Here is an 8,683-nt window from a genome sequence, read left to right as displayed (position 1 = left end):
CATTTAATCAACCTCCATCACAACTCTGTTTAGTTCCTCAGGAAGCCAAGTCAGCAACTGCTCAAACGCCTCATTCTAAGATGTGCTGATGGAGTATGGCCTGCCTCAGAGGGCCTCTCCCTTCAAATAAAGTCTAGATTGTCTGGTTTGTTTGTGAACAGAGCTAGGTAGGTGCTGAGTGGCTCAGAGAGGAGGCTGGAAGTGACCTTCCATGACTCAGTTCCACAGGTTTGTTTGCAAGAACACAGACACACGAGTGACCACTGACACTATGTGTTCCAACATTATATACGGGGTATATTTTGCTCAGAAACATGCCCTGTTAGTTGTTGAAACCTTTTTTGCATGCCCTGAAACAAATGACACTATGGTGTATTTTCTTTTGGGGGGCAGTAAATAAAAGTCTTTTATGTTGACAATGATAATATTATATTCTACAATCTATTTGCATTTCTCTATCCTGTGGATTTTATTGCTTAGTATAAATCCCTAGGTTGAGGTGCATTAAGCTTCACTCGGAGAGAAACAATGCATTTTATCATAGGGCCAGACAGCTACACGCACAAGATGCTACCTGCAGAGAGTGGTTTTTGCCCAGATGTGCAGGAGAGATGCACAGAGAGGAAGAAATGCATACATGTGTGCAGGTTTTGGCATGTGCACAAGAAGCCTGGAAGGATTTTCTTTGGATCTACAGTCAAAATGGATTTCCAAGAGGAAGCGGTCTGAACACACACCTCTTCCCTGGGCTACATTCGCTCCCATCTCCGCCAGCCAGGTTTTCAGGAAAGTGATCAGCACTGGCTTCAGCTCTGGCTAGAGCTCTTTGGCCAATGTGATGGGCAGAAAACTGGAATGAGGACAGAAAAGCACCTCAGAGGTTTGGAGAGTCGAGTCTCTCACCACCTTGCTGTAGGTTTTCCGAATACTTCTGAGTGTAGGAGCATTTTTTCTCAACAGGCAAGTCAGGAGCTGCTAAGATAAACCATGGCAGTAAGCTCGAGCCAGGATTACTATTTACCATTAATCGGTCACCAAGTGCTTGCCATGTTCTATGCATTGTGCTAAGCACTATCTCATTTAATATTACAGCAATCTTATGAGGTAGATGCTACTGTTATCTCCATTTTACAGATGGGGAAACTGAGGCACAGAGTTCCACAGCTGGTAACTTGCAGAATAGGAATTCAACCACTGGAGAGTCTGGCTGTAGCTTTTTTGTGGCAGGAGAAAATATGCTGTCTAAATTTGCCTGGGGAAACCATCATGGTGGTCACAAAACCACTTCTACGGCTTGCCTTGACCTAGCAGGAATGAAGACATAAAGAAAGAATGAGCGCATCGTGGCTATGACGGGATGATGATGTCTGTTGTGTTGTTTGGTGTCAGTTTCTGTAACTCCCTTCTATTTCAATCAAGGCTATTATCTTTTCCTCTCTTTTAGTGATGTTTCCTAGATGTAGAAAATGGGAGTGTATTGGGTATCTCAGGGTTTTCAGCTGAACTGAAGGGTCTGATGGTAACTTTACCCCCAAATCCCTGAGGGAAAAGTAGGGAGTCTCTGCTTCAGCTCTGCTCAGAAGAGCTCCCCGCATGTGGCGGTTTCTGTGTCACTAGACTAGTTAGGTTAACCAAATGAGTCTTCTAAATACCCAACTTTTAATAGAAAACTTCTGTGGCTTGGGTTATTAAAGTCATAACATGCTTATTTAATCACGTTTTAAGTCCATCTATCTTTTTTGAGTCTAAGGAAGACTCACTTGGTCAGAAGGAGTAGAGGGAAGAGGATTAATACATGATTTTCTCTTTTTCCCCTTTTTCTTTTAACTTAGCCTGAGACTTATTTGAATGCCTGTTTCATATTGAGCTTTTAAGTATAACATTTGTGAGTGAAATTGCCCCTTTTATTTTCAAGGTAATTGAATTCCATTTTTCACTTTCCATTTCCCTCTAGAAAACTCAAAACGTTTTCAGAGCTTGGCTTCTTAGTGGGTGATTTTCTAAGGTGGGAACTTCAGAATCATAAAACATTCTAGTGTGGCAAAGGCCTTCAGGAACCGGATGGCCAGGCCCCTCCTCCACAGATGAACAGCCTCCACCAGCCGGTCTTGGAGAACATATTGATTCCACTGTGTTTTTATTTGAAACACCAAAGGAATGCCCGTATCTTGTCCTTGGGCTAGGGCTGTGGGTGAGGGGAGCTGGATTTCTGTCCAGAATCTTGTCCTCTGTAGGGCAGCTGAGGGGCATTATTACTCAGAGGTCCCCGGAACCCTGTGCTAAATTGGTTTGGATCAGTGTGCCTGAAAGTGTTGGACAAAGGAGAGTCGATTTTAACTGGCACCTGGACACGACTTTAAATAACACTGTATCACAGAGTGACACAATGATTGTCTTTCCAACTCCTTTTCGGTCTTTCCGATTATGTCAGAGACCAAATCTCAGTCTGGTGCTGTTGTGTCGAACTACCTTCTCATCTCTGTTTTTTAAAGACAGACAGATCAAGCCTTACTCTTAGGGCTTTAGAAGGTAATAGTTTCCGATTTGGATTTCATCACATTGTTTTATTTCTTCTTTAACATTTTTATGACAACTTTTGCTTTATAGCAGTTTTAAAGATAGGATAAAATTTTCATTTGAAAACAAGTTGGTTTGAGATTTTTTTCACTTTTACATAAAAGACCCACCTTCACAGCCTATGAGCCTCTAAAGTGGGGGAAGCAGTGGCTTAGGTGGTCAGGCAGGAAATTCAAGGAGGTTGGTTTCTGCCAAAGTCAGAGATGATTGCCACTTACCGGAAGGCTGTGTTGGAATAGAGTGGGCACAGGCATTGGGAGCAGAGCTGATTTCCAATCCTCCCGCTGCCCTCACTGACTGTGTGTGTCCTGGCCTTCTTGAGTTTTGGTTTTCTCACCTGCGGAGTGGGTTTCATGAGCAGTTGGAAGAAAGCAAATGAGCTTCATTTTCTACAACAGGGTGGGTGGTGTGATTGATATTCATCCCAAAGCTACAGGCTCCACACTTCTGTTTTTTTTATTGCCAGGGCTCCAAGTTTGCTTCTGGATGGAAGGGAAGATGGACTAGAGCTGATACCCCCTGCGCCCTGGTGAAGAAATGCACCCTGAGGCCAGAAAATAGCATAAACCCATCTGGCTGCAACATCCCAGCAGCTTGAAGAGCAAAGTCACATGTGAGTTTTGTGCACAGGCAGCCTTTCCTCTTCTCAGGCTGCAAATCTTTGGCAATCGGAGGCAGGCTCTGAATTAAGCTTAATTAAAATTCACTCTTAATTAGGGCCATTACTTAAAATCAATTCTACATAATAAAGCTGTGTAATCATAATTAAGCCCCAGAAATGGGATTAGGAAGCACAGAATGCAAAAGCCAAACATGGGTGAGCCTGGTGCTGGCAGGGGCAGTGGCAGAGACTTCTCGAATTAACAGAATTTTTAAATAGCCAAGGCCCCATGAGTGCTCTGATGAGAACCTCGGTGGCAGGCAGCACAGTGAGCTAATCAGAAAAAGGATTTGAGATGAATAGGCCCCGAGAGGCAAAGCTCCATGGTGTGGTGTTATGGGCAAGAGGAAGGAGCGGCATAAAATGGAGGGGATCAGATGAGTCTCTTCTCCAGGCCCTGTTTCCCCAGCTGTGAAGTCAGGGTGGAGGGCAGCTGTTTCCCAAGCAAGCATGTATCTAATGACTGTCTGCAAACTCAGGAGCCCTGATGTGGGGCTCTCTTGAGGGAATTTCATGGCAGCAAAGTCAGGATCGATGCCATCTGCTTGTAGCTTGAGAGGGGTCCTGTGGAGATGAGTTTTGTAATTGTTGGCATCATTGCGGTTGTGGTTGTCTATTTTTTAACTAATGAAGTGGGGGTGTGAAGTAATATTTGACAATCTCTTACTTCCACACTAATAAGCACATGACAATTAGGAGCTTGGTTTTGGAATGAGCCAATCAATTTTGAATTTTGGATGTGCCAATTATTGGCCAAGTGGTCTAGGGCAACATTTACTTCACTTTTCAGTTTATTCCACTGTTGTATGAGAATTATAATAGTAGTAGATACCTTGAAGGTTGTTCTGAGAATCATGCATATGTGTATAGCACAGTGCCTGGCAAATAACAACTAATTTTATATTGTTTCAATGTATTTATAGTGCTAATTATATTTACATTTTGAATTTACTGTGCATCAAGCACTGTTCTGTTTTATATGTATGAGCTAATTTTATTTTCACAATCACTCTGAATAAGCATTATTATTTTCTCTGATTTCTAGATAAGGAATCTGAGGCTCAGAGAGGTTAAGTACCTTGCTTAAGGGCACACAGAAAGTAACTAGCAAATAATAAGAGCCACATAAATAATAGTTATTATTATAAGGATACTATCTGTCTATCTGTATGTGCTCAGAAGCACAGTGAAATCCCAGGGGAGGTCACTTACCTGTACTCATCCCCCAGAACCCAAGCCTGTGCTTCTAACACTGCCAGAATAAGGCCAGGCACTTGAGTTCAGAGCTAAAGGGCCTGCCAGGTGCAGATTCCAGAGCTGTGGAATTGGAGCCAGGAGGGAAAGCCAGAAAGAGCTCCTCCCCATATCTGTTTTTCTTTAATTATTTTATTTTATTTTATTTTATTTTAGAGATGGAGTCTCTCTATGTTGCCCAGGCTGAACTCAAGCTCCTGGGCTCAAAGGATCCTCCCACTTCCATCTCCTGAGAAGCTGGGATTGCAGGTGTGGGCCACCATGCCCAGCTCCATATCTGCTTTTTGATTTAGTATTTTAGTTCAGGGGGTGCCTCGCACCTCTCACGCCACGTATGTGAGTGCTCACTGTGTGCCTGATGCTGAGTTGGTCCAGACATACACTATCTTATTTAGTTTTTACCACAGCCCCGCAAGTCAGGAAGTATCACTCCCATTTTGCAGATGAGGAAACTGAGGCTCAGAAAAACAAAGCTTGTTGACAAAAGTGAAATATATCATTTGACCCCAAATTGGCACTGAGTTGGAAATTGAGTTTTCAATCCATTTCATCAAACACTATGCAGTTCCAGGAAAGCTGCTCAGGGTGGGGTGCCTCCCAGACTCTGCCTCTGCTCACAGCCAAGTCAGCTCAGCCCAGCAGGAAGGATTGTTTTGTTTTTTTTTCAGATGGAGTCTTGCTCTTGTTATCCAGGCTGGAGTGCAGTGGCGCAATCTCGGCTCACTGCTACCACCTCCTCCAGGGTTCAAGCGATTCTCCTGCCTCAGCCTCCTGAGTAGCTGGGATTACAGGAGCACACCACCACGCTCAGCTAATTTTCTGTATTTTTAGTAGAGACAGGGTTTCACCATGTTGGCCAGGCTGGTTTTGAACTCCTGACCTCAGGTGATCCACCCGTCTCTGCCTCCCAAAGTGCTGGGATTACAGGCATGACCCGTCGTGCCCAGCCAGGACCTCTCTACAACTAGATTTAGAACCAAATATACCTTGGTGCTGGAGATGTCCTGCAGTTCACATTTCCCAGACAGCTTCAGGCCTATGCAGTGATTCCCTCAGTGGTATCCATTCTGCTTACATGCCTCCAGTGAGGAGGACATCACCACTTACTAAGCTAAATTCTCATTTCCTTTGACAGAGTAGAGCCAGAGAGAAATTTGCCCTGGGCCTGATATTCATGAAGGCTTTCCACTTCAGACTCGATATCATTGCCAAGTCAGTGTGTTTGGGTGAGTGTATGTTGAAAGCATTAAATTGTTAAATGCAAGAGTTTCAATTGTATCACAATTTTTGCAAATCTGTATTAGATTTTCCTCATTTATGAATGTGTCAGGAACATTAATTGAAAAAGAAAATAGGATGGGGTCTGGTCCATTGTCCATGCCCAGGGGCCCTGAGAGTTAGCAAAGACATTCCTCATTGAGCTCAGATTTGTACATTTGTGACGTGTCTGCTCCCTGGCAAGGGTCCAGAGAGGACTGGCTCAGGGAAAGCATGTTGTGCTGCTGCCACCCTTGACTCGACTGTGTGGGAATGGAGGGAAGTCTTACTCTGATAAGGAAGAATACACCATTACTGCCCAGTGCCAACCTGATGCAGCCAAGGGCCCTCCTGTGGTTGAGAGGAGGGTAAATGGTGGATGGTAGGGGACTTGGTGGCCGGTTCAGGTTTCCTAGGATCCTAGATGGTCGGCCCTGTAAGCAAATGGTGACCACTTCCTTGTGCCTGCACCAGGCACCCGCTACACAACTCCAGGGGCACCACTCCCATGGTGTTTTATGTCAATGCCTCCCTGTGGGGTTGTGCTACATGGAACCCCTGAGGCAAACCCCAGCTCCAGAGAGTTGAACCCCACGTGGAAGTGCTGGGCTACCGGCGCCCATAGACCTTGACTCCTGACCAGGGGAGGCTGCCGGCCCTCTTCCTGCATAACCTCTTTGTCCTTCAGCATGAGAGTATTTGCCTCTATTTACACTAAATAGAGCCAGCTCCACTTGCTGGTTCCTGTATTTTGGGCAAGCTGAGCTGGAGGCCCCTGAAGCCAGTCCAAGCAGGCAGCCGTGTGTCCTGGTGGTGGTCATGCGGATGACTCTCCAGGCCAGGTCCTCCTGCAACATCGTTTACTAAACACTTTATCTCCCTGAAAACACGAGAGGTAATGTTTATGAAACATCACCCTGTCCCTTCCACCAGGCGGTAGGGGAGCCGGGGGGCACTCCCTCACCTTCCTCGCTTCCCTCTGCCCTCTTCTGCTCCCCTCATTTGGGTGAAAAAGCATGCTGGGTCTTCCCTCACTGCAGGCCTGAGCGGAGAGCAGCACCCTCCACGGGCCTTTCCAGGCCTTTCTATCCACTCCCTGTCTCCACTTTCCAGGGCACATTCACCGCCCCTTGGGAGTGTTGTCGGCCTCATTTTACACAGGAGGAGACAGGCCGAGAGCAGCAGAGCCTCTTGGCCAAAGTTACAAAGTGGGTGGGTGGTGAGCTGGGGACCCACGCTCCTACCTTCTAAAGCCCCCTCTGAAATGCTGTATTTGTGATAACTACTCATTTAAACATTCCTGATTTTTCTACAGATGGATGACTGGGTGGATCAATAGCTAGTTACATAGATAAATCGATAAAAGATAGCTGAACAAACGAATAAGTGGATAGAGATGATTGTGTGAGTGGATAGAGAGGTGACTGCAGACTCTTCTGGAAGAAAACAGGAGAAACTGGGCAACAGCTGCCTCTAGGAAGGGAATAAGGCATCTGAGGAAGAGAGAGAGAAATAGAGATGACTTTTTTCTTTCTTGCTCTCTCTAAACTGTTGGAATGTTTTTTATGTGCATAAATTAGTTTTTAAAAGTCTCTTTTTCTATTTTTTGCCCTCTATTTCTCTGTGTCTACCTACAGGAGAAATCAGAAGCCAACACACTAGAAAAGTTGCAGGAGATTCCTAGGGGAACCCACAAAGTCAGTTCCTTGCTGGAAACATATTCATCCTCCAGATGAATCCAGTGCATTGGATGGGCTCAGATGCACAGGTGATGCAGGCAGACCCCTACTGAAAAGAACAACAGTGGAAGGCAGATGAAACTCAGATTGTGGAGTCCGAGAGCCATGTGGGCCCACTCCAGTTACCTCTACCCCTGGTCCGTGACCAGAGAATCCTTCAGCAGCAACAGCAGGGATGTTTATTTCACTGGTATGTATAAAGCGACTTATTGAAAACAACTTGTATGCCCAACAACTTGGAACTGGATAAATGATTTTTGGTTCAGTCACACAGTGGAATATCATGCAGCCATTAAGAATAAATAAAAAATCCTATATTTTCCATGTTCAACTTTAAACTGAAAATAACTGAACAAACACCTTCATAATTAGGCTCCCTGAGATTGGAACATGAAGTAAAGTCAACGTGTGTCAGAATGTTAACAACAGCTAACTCTTGGTTGTCATATTCTGAGTAACTTGTATTATTTTTCAGTTTTTTTCCCCATTCCTAATGTGCAAATGTACCATTTTTATTGTAAAAAATACACATTTGTAAAGAGCAATAACATAAATCTCTACACAGGCAGATTGAAAGGAAATCAGACAAAACGATACCTTTTGGTAGTGGAATTATAAATCATTTTTTTCTTCATTAGAGTTTCTGAATGTTCTGCATTTGAAATGTTTACCTTTATAAAGGGTCAATCATATGTAAGATGATTTTTTAAAAGACAAGTAGACAGGGAAAGAGAGGTCTGCTGTTGCAAAACCAAAGCTGGAGGCTCTCCAAAGCCCACTTATGTCAGTCAATTGATATTTCATGAACCTCTAGAATGTACAAATCACTTTCCACTGGGATTGAGGGGGTGAGAAATACAGAGATGAAGGAGATGCAAACACTTTAATCAAAGAAATCACAGTCCAGTTGGGAAGAGAAGGTTTTGCATTATATAAGTAGCAAAGTCTTATCTGAGAGGTTAGTCTGTCAAGAGTAATAGCAATAATTACACAACAATATGTCAGAGTGGCTGGGAGCTCCAGCTTCAAAGCCACCTCGCCTGGGGGGAAACTCATTTCCATTTCTTAACCATATTGGGCCTGAGCCTCAGTTACCCACCTCTTCTGTAAATGTAAACTACCTCTTGGGGTCATTGTGAGGATTAAATGAAGCTTGAGCCTAAAGGGGCTGAGCTAGGTGCTTTGCAAATAGTCC

The 8,683-nt window shown here is 44.4% G+C and overlaps 1 long non-coding RNA gene across 1 annotated transcript; it reads left to right on the top strand.

The window, feature by feature from the left end:
• The first annotated feature begins 512 nt into the window (after window positions 1–512).
• On the top strand, window positions 513–7,819 carry LOC105515829. Its single transcript, XR_001002397.1, has 5 exons — window positions 513–912; window positions 1,833–1,915; window positions 3,044–3,190; window positions 5,628–5,718; window positions 7,387–7,819. It is a non-coding gene; the product is annotated as an uncharacterized LOC105515829 (long non-coding RNA).
• The last annotated feature ends 864 nt before the right edge of the window (window positions 7,820–8,683 follow it).

This window comes from Colobus angolensis, unplaced genomic scaffold (assembly GCF_000951035.1).
Source record: "Colobus angolensis palliatus isolate OR3802 unplaced genomic scaffold, Cang.pa_1.0 Scaffold27, whole genome shotgun sequence".
Classification (NCBI taxonomy): Eukaryota; Metazoa; Chordata; class Mammalia; order Primates; family Cercopithecidae; genus Colobus; species Colobus angolensis.
The sequence above is the reverse complement of the archived record's forward strand: the minus strand, read 5'-3'. Positions and strand labels throughout refer to the sequence as shown.